Source organism: Coturnix japonica, chromosome 7 (assembly GCF_001577835.2).
Source record: "Coturnix japonica isolate 7356 chromosome 7, Coturnix japonica 2.1, whole genome shotgun sequence".
Lineage (NCBI taxonomy): Eukaryota > Metazoa > Chordata > Aves > Galliformes > Phasianidae > Coturnix > Coturnix japonica.
Genome location: NC_029522.1, coordinates 1,959,090 through 1,973,167, shown reverse-complemented (window position 1 = coordinate 1,973,167; position 14,078 = coordinate 1,959,090). Strand labels below are relative to the sequence as shown.

At 44.9% G+C, this 14,078-nt stretch overlaps 1 protein-coding gene across 2 annotated transcripts in view; it reads left to right on the top strand.

Annotated features, from left to right (window-relative positions):
- Window positions 1-6,870: 6,870 nt before the first annotated feature.
- The window catches only part of MYO1B (myosin IB), a 93,096-nt gene continuing 85,888 nt past the window's right edge, over window positions 6,871-14,078 (top strand). The window contains exon 1 of one of the 2 annotated variants that reach the window (XM_032445761.1): window positions 6,871-6,997. The gene's annotated coding sequence lies outside the window, so the exon portion shown is untranslated. Of the gene's footprint in view, window positions 6,998-9,101; window positions 9,205-14,078 lie in introns of those variants that run through there. The other variant, XM_015867630.1, reaches the window with a different exon arrangement.

Here is a 14,078-nt window from a genome sequence, read left to right as displayed (position 1 = left end):
GTAAGTTTTTGTCTCCTTTTGTCTTTCTTTTTATTGTTTTTGAAAGCTGTTTGCTTGATGAAAGCAGAAGGAATAGAAATGAATTTTCACAGTACCACTGTCTTCATAGTAACAACAGCTAAGGCAATCACCCAGCATTTCACATTCAATGAGAATCAATGACTTGAGGGGGAAATATAGACACATTGCGAGTTCTTAATAAATGAACGCGTTGCCTTCCTCCACCACGCTTCATTTTATTGCTTCTGTCTACATTAATTTGTATGTAGGTAGCACAACCCGTTTTCAACAAGGAAAAGCTGTGTGTTTTCTCTCTGATATAAAAAGATGATGAAACGCGCCCTTCTGAATACTGATCATTCACTCAGATGTGATAGTCACAGTAGTCATGCCTTGCAGAAGTCATGTCTCTGCCCTAACTTGTCTCTAAATTTTTCACTGACATAGTTCAAGTTCTTCAGTTGTTTTCTTCCTTAAGCCAATGAGACTCAGGAGGAAGGCATGGCAGAAGGTTAAAGCCTATTGTACGATTCAGTATTTAAGCTGCGTGCCTTTTGAATACAGTAAAAGCATCAGGGATTAATGAAAGCATTTTAATGGATTTCTGTATTCGTGAATCGTAGCCAAGCCATGAGATCACTAGAAATAGCCTGACTACCAGATTTTCAGACTGAGTTGTGGTATTTCATGATATCAAGTACAGTTTTTCTATGCATACAAGAAATTACCCAGGTAGTATAAAAGATGGAAGAAATCAATTGAAGACAAATGGTGGTGTTATTTTTTTTCCCACTATGTTTCTATAAGATGTGTAAGAATTTTATTCAAAATGGATCGACAGAGAACTGATCCCATAAATCTGATCGTCAGACTCATCCTTTTCCATTCCAAATTAATGACTTTTGTGCTTTTGCTGAAAAATGAAATCAGCTCTAGTAGGCTGATTCTCAATGCACGTGATGTACTTGCTTACTGGATTTGCATTCATTTCTAATTTAATGTTAGCAGTAGAAGAAACAATGCTTCCCTATAAGTGCATAAAAAATACAGGAAGATCATTGTTTATTCAAAGTCAAGGTAAGAAGACAAGCGAAACCCACATGTCTGAGTAACTCTCAGGAATCGGACTGCTTAGTAAAGTGAAATTTTATTGCAAAAAGCATCAGTGGAAGTGTTCAGCAGAGGATGGCCTTGCCCATGTCAGCTTTTGGTGCCTCTGGATTCTGTGGCTGCCTGAGCAGAGCTCAGCCTGCAGCCAGAACTTGGATGTGACTCAGTACAGCAATTCATAGTGTCCTAGACCTGAAATTAGTGAATTCATCTATTCATTCTGTAGACAGACTTAACATTTAGGTCTGGTCTGTGGTCCACCCCTCAGATTTCTCTAAGGAGAAGCAGTATAAAGCTTATTCTTCTACCAGTGATACCAGAGTGCAGGAGCCATGTTACTGGTTGCTTAAAGGGGGTTTATTGTATTCTGCATCATACATACCTTACCTGTATCTTATTTGCATGGACCTACGGAGTGGGACTGTAAAGCGGTTGTGGTCTGAATTACCTAAATGTGGCCTCCTAATTAGCAGTGCCTGAACTCTGCAAGTCTGTGGTTCCCGTAACTTCCCTGCCACAAGTTCACTGTCTCAGTCTGAGGACAGCAGTATTTGCTAATTCAGAACACGTGACTAGAAAGCTATTACTCAATATTGCTAACAAATACAGAATTTGTAGATGAAATGTCACCATATGGATCACTGCCATCCATAAAAGAAATAATCAGTGCCTGTGGCTTGTAGCTCGCTTTTTCTTCTTTTTAAATGTTAGGGAGCCTAACTTCTCCCTTTCTAATGAGACCGTGTTCCTTCATTCTGACATGGGCAATCTGTTTGAGTTTCATACTAGTCCTTGAAGGTTGTCTTTACAGCTGGAGAGAGTCATCAGGAGCATTTAACACAGATGGAAATCAGACATGGAGCTTTGTCCAAGAGACAGTCGCCCTGTTCAGAATAGGTTCTAAAGTCATTAAAAAAGTGAGGAGAGTAACTTGAAAATACTGTAATGAATAGACCAAGCTCTGTTTAAAAAAGAAAAAAAGAACAAGTTGGGCAGAAACTTACTTTTTCTTGTAAAATGATAATTATTTCCTATAGAGGTTTCCTATAGAGTCCATTTGGAGCTTGACCAGAGTAGCTGAGAAGACCCTAATGATTTCAGACATGAGCTCTCCTTAACCTATCATTAAATTGCTTAATGGCCTTTTCCCCCCCTGAAGCCCACGTAGTAGGTGATGCTATTATTGCTTTCCTTGTAGATGTGAGTTTACCTATCTGAGCATCAAAATGTCTAGCAGTGTTCTGGAGAAAATGGCATGCATTTATGCAGAGCTTGGCTGATGGTTTACAGTTCTTTGTACAATTTATTGAGACTCGCGAAGGGCACACGGCTTGCAAAAATTAAGACCTACAGAACACAAGATTTAATAGCACTGTTCCACTTTGACTGTTCTAGAGCCTGGGGGAAAACTGACATCTAATTACTTCTGTGTGTAATGTTTTCGATTTTCCCGATTTAGTTTCAAAGCTAGAAATACTACTTCCACCTCTCCCGATTACTCGAGACGTTTTGATTGTTAAAATATATTGTGTGTAATTTCTTAACTTAGCCTGGCAATCCCCACTTGGAGCATCTGTTTTAATTATACTGAAGCAAGCTATGCTTTTGCTGGGTTGAAATTTCCAAGACCGGATGCCAATAGCAATGTGTTTGGCTAATGCTTCACTCTAGGCTTGCCAAAGCAGAAATTCCCCAGGCTTTTAGCTTCTGAGGTTCTTGGTTTTCCTGGGGGTTGTCAAATGTTCAAACAGAGATGCACGATCCAGTGTTCATTTTGATGGACTTTGGGGGGCTTTCTCACTCATTTATGTGTCTCTTCCTCGCTGCAAAAACAGTGGATGGGAGTTCTATAGTGATGGAAAAAACTTGCTTGCTTTAGCAGTGTGAAAGGGAGGGATTGGACTAAATCTAGCAGAAAGAAGTTACGGTGGTGAATGCTAAGCCTTGCAGCTAGAGCTTATGGCTGTGTAGAGGATGTTTTCTTAGAATCTCATATTCTTGTCTTTATAGTTCATTATACCAAGTAATTTACTTTGGGTGCTCAAGAGATGACTGCCTTTGTTGCCCTGTGGGGCTGGAATATGTAATGCTGAAATGGATGATGCAGCAGAAGCAGCAGCTGCAACCTTTCATTCCAGCTGGAAAGGATGTTGGGGACTGAATGAATACCACTGGCAAGTAAGAGGGCACTTACCCTTGAATTAGTTGAGTCTCGCTTGCAGAAGATAGGCTGTTGTTTCTGTGGGCAGCTGAACGTCTTGGTTGATATTTTGTCTTTGTTGCAACATTTTTTCTTCAACAAATCTCAGAGGTAAAACTGCGGTATCACTGAAAACATCAGTAGTACCAGTGCTGAGTGAGCCAGAGCAGTAGGAAAGGATTTCACCCCGGGGGCAAAAGTGGGAAGCCCCAGCACAAGGTATTGAATATTTCAGCAACGATATGTTGATTAATAAATTCATGAGAGGCTATTATGCAATGGTATGTGGAGTACATGCTGCTGCTGCTTAATTATTCCACCTGGCTATTCCAAATGCATAGAAAATAGAAAAATGTAGCTAACAATAGCACGTCCACTTGGGTTTGTGTTTTTTCCCTTTGGCACAAAGATTCAGCATTTCTCTTTAACTTGTAGACACAGAACCTCCAAGTAAAAGCCTCTAGGAATGAGACTACGCCTTTCTATTTTGCAGGAGGGCTCCAGGGCAGTTTGCTTTAGTTGCTATATTTGCAAGGACAGCTCAAAGCTCGGCAAAGGTAGCTGAGGCAAAATTGCATCAAATGCTGAACATTTTGTTATCTAAAGTCCAGACCTCAAGTTCAGCCAATCCCTCTCAGGGTAAGCTTGTTCCTTTTGGACCAGGCAAAGCTTAGCAAATAAAATCTCACTGTTCAAAAGATTGAGGGCACGATAAACTGAGACACTCACCCATATCACCATCTGAATGTTTGAACAGGACTAAGTTGTTCATTAACAGTGATGGCAATTAAAGGAAACCTTGCCTTTCATCTCTGCCCATTTAGGATCTCGTATCTCAAACTGCGCTGCCAGGAGGGAAGCAGCTGCAGGCTAACAGGGACTGATGTCCTGGTGTCTGCTCTGACAAAACTGTGTTTTCTTTGTCATTTTTGAGAGCCCAAAATGGCAGCAGTCACAAGGGTCTGTATGCGATATATGGAATTCTTTGCAGCGCTCATTCATTCCTCCAAGCCTGCGACTGCTGGAATTTCTCACATGGGGAAAGTTGTTTAAACAAGAAAATGTAAATTAATGTCTTTTGTAGGAAACTTGCTGAATAAGGATCTCCTACAGACTTAGTTCTGTATGTAGGCAGAGAGAGTTTCTGGACTCAAGCCATTCATTTTTCTCCCTACAGTCAAAAATATTTGTTATAGCCTACGTAGTTTTGCTTGTAGTCTACCAGCTTTGTTTGCAGTAAAGAATCCAGCCTTCTGGAGTGTGCTATCTTTATGAAGTTACCAGCCTCACTTCATGCACCATGGCACCCTGCAAAAACAGTTTTGTTCCAGATGGGAAGCCCTTGAATTGAATCACAGGATCTTTCTTGTCATGACTGCCCTTTTCTAAGGCCTGAATAGCACGAGTCTCCAGTATTTCCTTTTTCATGTTGTTGTTGTCCTGTGTTTTGATAGTTTTGTGCTGTCACCAATACATCACTGACTTTGACAGCATGATTTGCTAAACCATTAAACAGAATGTGTCCCTGTAAGGTACAGCACAGCAACCCTCACGCCCTCATCGTGTGTCTTGTTACTGCAAGGTTCTCTGTTGTTCTTCTTGCTGATGTGGCTGCCTGATTTAATAAGTAACTTTGACCAATCCAGACTCTTCTTATTCCTTTTGTAGAAGCCTAAGAAGTGAAATAGATAGGAGAGGTAGGCACCCTTTTTCCTCATCTGCTTCACCTGCTTCTCAGTATTGCTAAGATGTACGGAAAGACTGGTCCTTGTACTCTATGAAGAACAAAGGCAATGACTTATAACCAGCTCCTGCACCAGGTGCTGTGCTGGAGGGAAGGCTGCCTTTTGAATCTTTTTCCCTCAGAATCCCTCTCTCATCATATTTTAAGGCAGAAAGAGTTATTAGCAGTTAAGCTGATGATTCAGATCTCACAGACAAATTATGCACATTAAACAGCAGCTTTCTAGCAATTTTCCCTCTCCAAGTTGTGCTTTCCTAAAGGGAGTCATCATAGAAACAATAGGGTTCTGCATGAGCCCTTTCTAGCTATGTTTTGTATTAAAGCAGTAGATTGGCTTCTTTCACGAATGTGCTTTTTCTGTGTGGAACCTATTGAGTAATTGAGACCAAAGTCAATGGAACATCTTTGGATATGTCTGAGATAATGTGCCCTCTGGAGTGTTTCAATTAATATTTGTTTAGGACTGTCTAAGCAAGTAGTCAGTCAGCTTAGCAAGGGTCAGTTAGCAACACTTCTATTTATGCACAGGATGTGTGACCTTTAGAACAGCTCCGGAGTGCTGCGTAATACCCTCAAACCAGTGAACCTCGTGGTCCTTCTCTCTGCAGGTCCTTGCAGGTTGACACAGCATTTTGGTTTATGGCCTCTCTCCATGTTTCTTGCCACTCATGATATAAGGATATTCCTTAATAAGTTGGTATGAAATAACAAAATGGATGTTTGGAAGAAAACAGACCACGATTACCTATTGGCGAGAACTAAAAGTGAATGATTTGGTAATACCTACTTCTGGATAATACGTGGCACAGCACCACCTATGCATGGTACTCTGCACCATACGTATGAAGGTTTTTATTGTAATGTGTACTTTCTGTTTGTTTAGAAATGACAATCTTTGAATGACATGGGATAATGATAATATTGACTAGCTAATGTTGGGGGGGTTGGACTCGATGATCTATAAGGTCCCTTCCAACCCGCACCAGACTATTACTATTACTAAATCTTACACAGCTGGTGAAAGCTGGCAGTGCTCATATAAGCTGTATTTTGATGGACTAGTGATTATTTTGCTGACATTTAATGGAGTATGTTTTTGGATTCACCCAGGTGGTGGGACAGCCTGAGTAGCTGCAGTGACGATGAGTTAACAGGGCAGTGCAGAAGAAGATTGCGTTGTTTTGTTTCTGTTTAGATGGAGCTAAAGGTTTGGCTGAGGCTCCACTTAGATCACTGCAGCCTTGGGTCTTCTAGCAGAGAGCTGAGGTTGGCTCACGGTGCCGTAGCTGGGGCTAGATCCAAGATCTTTGCTTTTACAGGGTTGCAAATAGCATATCTTACAAGTGCTGTGTTCACCTGTGATGGCAGCGGAAACATACCATAATGAGTTGTTAATCTGCTCCTTGTTGGCAAAAACTCGCGCTCCTAAAGAGTTCCCTGTGTTGTAATAAAGCTGGAGAACAAAGAAATTGCATTGGAGGCATAACCTCCAGTGAGTAATTAACGGCTGGGGAACGTAGGAAGAACTGATGCTGGCAGTGTCTGTCTGGCGTCACATCCCTCACAGCTGCATTACCTTCCACAGGCTTTTTTGCAACTGAGTTGGAAGAAAAAACTGTCCTTATGTGCCCGAGTTAAACTCATCTCTCTTCTTTAGCTAGCAGGGGAACTGGAAGGCTCTGGGACTTAGAAAATGATGGGGAGGGAACTTCCAGAAGCATCGTCTCTGTGTTCTTTAACCATTCATTTTTCTGTGCTGTGCTCCTCTCTGTTATTTGTGCTGCTTTCATAGGTCCTGCCATTCGCAGAAGGATGGGCAGCCAGCAAAGAGCCTGACGGAATGCTCTGTCCGCCTGTGCTTTTGCTTGGAGTTCAAAAGGCTTTGAAGCCACAGCTTGCCTGGTCATTTCTTGTTGAAATTCTACTTGAAGAAAAGCAGAAAGGTGAGAGATTCATACATAATTCATGGAACATATGCAAAATAATTTCCTCACGTGTAAATTGTCTGTACCGGGTTCAGTATTAATATTTATTAGGTCTTTGTTAAGATTTCACAGCCTCCTGCTGAAGACCCAGGGCACTCTCCTTTATGCTTCTGTTGGCTTAAGCTGTGCAACACCGTCTTTTGTTGCTTTCATTTGTCAGCTTTCAGGTTCTCAAATCCTAGTGGAAATAGCAGATCCGTTTCAAATAGTGGTAACAATAATGGTGAAGCAGAACTCCTCATTAGAAGTTGTGGTGTTGGAAAAATCCCACATCATTTCATGTGGCCACACAGAAACGATCATTCCCAGTCTGCTGCAACTTATTAAGCCCCAGTATGTGACATGTGGGGTTTATTATACTGGGTTTAATATACTGGGTTTAATTCCGAATCTATGTTTACACGTACTGCAGTTCAGTTCCAGCACTTGTGCTGAGTAATTGTGTTCCCCAACATAGTCCTGGTCTATAATTCAAGAATTATTTTCCTTCTGACATGAGTCCTCAATATGAGATGACCGTACAAAGCACAGAACCACATCAGTGCCACATTTGTGTGCTTGTAGGAAGGAGAGTCCCCACAAATAGAGGTTAGACGCAGCTAGAAATCTCAGTGTAGTGCAGCTCTGTCATTAAACCAACATACGTCGTGCTTGGGGAGCCACAGAGACGCAAGCATGATACAATTAAAGAGTTCTGTGAGAAGCACATGGAACAGGACAAGATGATCCGCAGTTATTCTGCTGCAAGTGGCGCGGGGCACCCATCCAGGAGTCCTTTGGGAGGGTCCCAAACGTGTTATGGGTACAGAGATGGCCTTCTCTATCACAAGACCTTTAGTATGAAACATCCAAGTTGGGCTGACCTCTTCTCTGAACTTACAGTATCTCTGCACTGAATTAATGGATGCTTTCTAAAGCACAAAGGAGATGTAGCTGGTACAGAACTGCTGCTTGCTCATTCCAACTTGAATGTAGTTTGTTCTGCTTCAGGTGAGTGAAGGATGAGCTGTGTTCATGGGAGTCCTTGCTTTCCCATTTGCTGGTCACAGCACTGGAGTTGTTCAGATTGCCTGTTGAATGCCTGCTCTTCGGACAGAGCTCAAACCTATGGTCATTCTCTGTAATGAAGAAGCTAGAGATGATTGGTGCTTAATCACCTTGCTCAGACTTAGAGCAAAATTTCTTGTCTTATGAATGCTGTTATATGCTTGAGTTGGAAAGCTTCGCAGGCTTCTAGCATGTGCTCAGTCCCACTGCTTGAGAACAGAGATATAGCTGGGACTTTATAGCTGGGAGTGTGCAGAATTTTCTCTTTTAGTACAGAAACAGGGGCTAAGCTTGGTATTATGGCTAAGAGAGTGATTAGAAACATGGACGGGCAGATTATGTTGCAGTTCTGTCAAGTATTTGCTTCGTTTCTTTGGAGAGAGGGACTGAGTTGGCGGAATCATTAAGGTTGGAGAAGCCCTTTATGATCATCTAGTCCTACCCATCACCCTTGTGCCCACTCACCAGCAGTTACTCCTGCTGACTCAGCTTCCTCCTCACATCAGTCAGTCAGTATATACCCTCGTATCTGATAGATCAGGAAGGCTGTGCTTTTACCCCAGGTGCAACAGCTGCCTTGAAGTATCGGTTCTGCTCAAGGAGAGGGGCAGAGTTGCTCATCCGGAGGGACAAGTCTGGGCATAGGTAATTCTGGTACTGAGAAGTCCAAGCTGGAGTTGTGATATTGCCTTCACACTGCACTGATTTGCTTTCAGGAAAGAATGAAACTGGTTTCAGGATCAACATTTCTTCCAAAGGCAAAAAGCGTTAAGATACAGAGCTGGCTGCTAAGCCACGCTTTATGAAGAACTGTGAATTGCCCCCGAAATGAAATGACAGACCTTTCGCAACGGGAGCGGAGCTGACAATACGTTCTTCCATCACAGCGAGGGCAGCGTTTCAAAGGCAAAGATCTCTCTCAGGGCTCTCGGCCCCGTCCCGCAGCCCCGGGGCAGGCGCTGTGCCCGCCGGGCGGCGCTGTGAGCCCACCCGGGCCGCCGCCTCCGCCCCTCGCGGGCCGGGACCGGGCGGGGCGAGGCGGGGCCGCTCCCGGTCCCCGCGGCTGCTGCCGGGCGGTGTCGGGGCGTGAGACTCCGGATCTCCGTGTGGCTGCCGAGGTACGGAGCGCGGGGCTGCGGGAGGAGATGGGTCGGGGTTTGCTGCTTCAAGGGGGGACCGCGGCATCTGCGTCCTCCAGCCTGAAGTCGGTGCTGCGGGAGCGTGGCTTGGTTTCATTCAAACGAGCGGCGGGGATGCGGGAGGGGAGAGGAAGGAAAGCGGAGCTCCGGGGCTCGCTGCAGCCTCGCCCAGCGCATCCCTGGGCGGGAGGAGCGTGGCTGCTGCTCTCGGGGCAGTAGTGTGGGCTGCCTGCGGCTCCGGGTCGGCTCGCCCCTTTGAGATAAAAGCGGTGCGGGTCAGCGTGCCTGCCGGGACCGCTGCGAAGGGTGGAGGTGATTGAATGGATTGATATAAAAGCTTGCCGCTCTTCCGACGTGCGTTAGTGTAAGTGACTGTCCAAAATGCAACCCGGTTAGAAATTACCGCTGGGGAACGTAAAGGTCAAGGTAAAATGGCTGACGGTGCAGTTTTTGTGTTGAATCATGAGGTTCCCTTGTCCGGCCGTCCCATTGTTAATTGTGAATGAAGGCTGGCAGCAAGCTGCCCGTCTTTCCCCGGATGAATTATCACTTTGTCAAGCCCTGTGCCGAAAACATGGCTTTCCCCCAAAGCGTGCGGTGTTAGGGCACGAGAAGTTGGATTCATCTGCTGTAACCCGGAGCTCGGCTGCTTTTTAATGCATTCACGTTACCGATGTTGTTACACGTGCTTTTGTTTCCAGCTGTCCCGGCCTGGTTCTCAATAGGTTTAACGTGGTGCTCCAAGCAGTGTCTCCGTGCCCATTGTTCCGAGACGGGCGTGCGGTGGTCACCGCTTGCAAATGTTGGTGGTGCGGGGCATCGCCAGCTCCTTCCGTCATTAGGGATGGATGTCTGTGAGAACACGTGTGGGGTGGGGGCTCCTGGCAGAGGTGAAAGAACTCCTTACAGCATCCTAGATCACAGAAAGTTGCCTTTTTATTTACGTGTGTGTAGAGAGATTTGTGTTTGTGTGAGCTTAAGTCTTGTCTGTAGGGAGGAACTGTGCAGGAGAGCAATGCTGAGGCATGGAGCTGAGCTGGACCGTGTGTGTTAGCCCTTTAGCTGCTGTGCAGAGCTCTTTGCTTCTCTTTAAGGGGCAGATGTGTGCTGTGAGCCTACCCGTGCTGCTGGGGGAAGGGAAGGCAGAGTCTGGCAATGGGGAGGAGGAAGTGGGAAAGAAATTGGAAACATAAGCAAAGCCATTAATTTTTCCCACTGTGCGCTCTTAAGAAACTGCTGGCAGTGCTCTGATGATACTCTGCCTCATGGAAGTGTCATGGACTTTCTTCACATGATCCTCTGAGATCATCCAGTTCCTCTGAGCTCTGTGGGAACACAAATTCCTCCCGCAGGATTCTGATCTCATCTTCCTTCAGCAGCGGCTTGGGAATTGGAGAGGAAGGTGAGGAAGGCACCAGTGCAATGAGCTGGATTGCTGCTTGGCGCTGCCATAGGCCCTCTGGGCATTGACTTGCCTCCTCCCATAAGAGGCAGTGGCGAACGTGGACATATCAGCCTATGTTAAACACTACTGGTGTGTAGCGTGCTGCTGTATATTTAGTGCTGCTTGCAGCCAGGCTGTCCTATGCATCTTCCCTTACGGAGTCATAGGTTCACCAAAGTTGGATAAGACCTCCAAGGTCATCCAGTCCAGCCGTCCGCCTACCACTAATGCTTCCCTCTAAACTATGTCCCTCAGTTCCACATCTACATGTTCCTTGACCAGCTCCGTTATGTTTCATTCATCCTTTTTTATTGTGCTCATGAAGAGCAAGCTGAAATGGAAATTGGTGACTTGAATGATTGTATGCTTCAAGCTTGGGGAATTTCCTGAGTTTGATGAGAGACAAAAATATGGACTACTTTTTCCTCTTTCCTTCTTTCCCTAATAGCCACATACATCATCTTTTACATTCTTAGAGCACTATAGTAAAAGATATCTAAGCAGCTTCTCCTGTCTGTTGGGGATTACGGGTAACATTTGGGAAGGCTGCAGTAGTGATGTCCGGCCCTTGAGTCTGTAACTTGATCCACAGCTTTTTCTCCTCAGCTGGGAAAGGAAGTAGCAGCTCTGATTACACCCTTATGTAACCTCGCCATTCACGTCCTCCAGAAAGAAGGAAAGCAGAGCCTGATGGCTGATGTATAAACTAGCACCGAGGCGTCCTTTGTCATAAAGAAGCAGTAAAGAATAGCACTGATTTTCTTTTGTTTTGCTGTACCCACAGAGAAAAAGAAAATAACAGGAAAGGTTTTTCTTTTGTGCTGATGGGGTATTGGGAAGGGCTGCAGCTCTTTTTTGTAGCTGCTGCAGAGAGTACCAGAAATGCACAGGTTTGGGATTCTTTGCTAGTGATTCTCAGCATCAGCTTTGATATAGGCTACAGTCTCAAAGCATTCACCCATTGCAGTTGTGTCCCAGGGCAGGATCTCCTCACTGATGGACAGACCCTGTCTTGGGAGGGCAGTGCTGAGTGAAGAGGAAGGTGACCAAACCCTTCTGTGTGCCTTCTTATATATGTAACTACATAGAACAGATATAGTAGATTCTTTCCTCTTGGAACAGAAGTCTTTCTGCTCGCGGTGTGAGTGAAGAAGGAATTTGTGTGACTCTCTCTGGGCTTCCCATCTTCCATCCTTCAGTGCAGGCGCTAACTCTTTTCCATGCTTTCTAACCACTTTTGGCTTAGGTCTCTTGCTGAGCTGTTTTATCTCTCACCAGGTGGCCCCTACTTATTGACTTGCCTCTGGTACCTCACCCTATCTTCCCCAGGCTTCAGGCACATCACGTTCCTGCAGTCCCATGCTGTCTCTGGTGGCTGTGTACTGTACAGTGTGCTCCTCAGGGACCGACCCAGCATGGGCTGGGCTCTTTGAGCATGGCTGGAATGTACTTTTATGGTACGCATGGCCATTTTCAGCGATTCCTGCCATTTTTGATGCTTTGCTTTGGGTTGGAAGAACCCTGTTGTAAAAACAAGCATTTTATCTCACTTTTTGCTTATCTCAACGTTAAGTAACCTAGGAGTCTTTAAGGATTGCCTCCAGACCTGAGGCTTTTGACTAACGTGTCATCCAAATGCAGGGCTGGAATGATCCAAATTCTTTTTACAGGCCAATTGCTAAGGGTATAACCACATGGACAGTGTTAGTGTTTTTCTTTCCTAGCTCCTTGTTACAGGGAAATTTTCCATTTAGTAGTGGCAAGCAAGCTTCTCTCCATTTCTAGCTATATTTCAGACCTACAGGTTAAGTCACTGTGCTGATGGAAGCATTCTGTGGGAGAGAACGGAGTCTCAAAAGATGCTTTTGCAGATGAAGACAACTTGTCCAGTTCCCTTCTCAGCTGCGAGATCCAGAATAACAAAGATAACATTAAGAAAGAATGAGTGCATAGGAAGAAGAAAGAGGGGATAGCTACGTGATATCTATGCTGAGTAGAAGGGTTGGCGGTGCTGCACTGTGGGAATTGCTTGCTGTAGGTTTCCTTAGTGTCCAAATACAGTCAATGTGGAGAGACTCGTGTTGTGCTTTTTCCTACTGTCAGCAGAAAGCTGTTTAAAAAGAAGTTAGTGATCACAGCCTGGTGAGCATGGGTATGAGTTTCCTGGGCCCACAAGTATGCTCTGTGTGCGAGGTCTCTTGTTTTTCTTTCCCTGCTCTTTTTTCTGTGGTTTTCCATGATTTTCATGGTTGGCATATTTTAAAGCGCTACTGAGGGTACTTAGAATTAAGAATAGGAATGATTAAACTGGAGGACTTAATGCAATAGGAACATTGGGGTTACTGGTTTTTATGCATAGTGGAGCACGTGCGGAATCCCAGTGGTGTATTTTATGCTGACCTTTGGAAACCTACACCTCAGAAACAGAAGTGGGAATCTGCTGGGTGATAAGGTGTTGAGTTCTGGATCCTGGGAAGACTTGAGCAAAGGAAGCTGTGCTTACTCTCTGTGTTTTAATGCCTTTGTGTTGAAGCTATTCATAGAAGTTAATGGTATCCTTGCAAGTCAAAGGGGTGTCCCTTTGTGGGACACCTTTCTCCACCCCAAAGGTGGAGAAGTCTGTATTGTGGCTAAGATACCAATCACCCTCACGTCTTATCAGTGGATGTTTGGGGAAAGACCAGAAGATGGTGCTGGTTGATGGACAGAGGTCATTTTTGGGAGTAGTTGAACTTATATGGGCTAAACCATGTGTTCTGAGAGTCTGAAGAAGCTTCCTACCCTCAGTGTCTGTGAGTAGGTCTGTGGCTGTGGGAGCAGTTGGGTTTTGCCACAGAGGGTGAGTTAAGAGTGGTGCTCTGGAGGAGGAAAAAGAATAGTGGGGGGTGTGAAAAGAAATCAGTCTTTCTTGGAGCGAATATTCCTGGTTGTGGTTGTGAAGGTTCTGGGAATCTTCTGTTCAGCCTTTGCTAATCATGCTCTCGGAGGAGTGTGAGCTGAGATGGGCTCCCATAGCATTAGGGGGCATGGGGAAGCTGTGGAGGAGCACAAGAAGGACTGGGTAAGGCTGGACCGTGAGAAGATTCTCTCTAAGTGTTTTCCTGTGGTGTAGGAAGGGAAGCACCAGGCAGGGAGAAGAAACATTTACATTGCAATACCAAACACCAATAAAGCTAGCACAAGCAAGAAGCAACTATTAGCTGACCATGAATGCGCTTAGGCTGGGAATTAGACATGCTGCAGGAGCTATTTCTTATGAAACGTGAGAAGGCTGACAAACTGCTCTCTGAAGAAGCTGTAGCATATAGTAGTCATGATTGTATGATACAGTGGTTTTGGCACCAGCCTCAAACACGCAGAATAGACATAGCTACTGCCGTCATTGCTCAGTTACCCAGCTGTCAGGCTG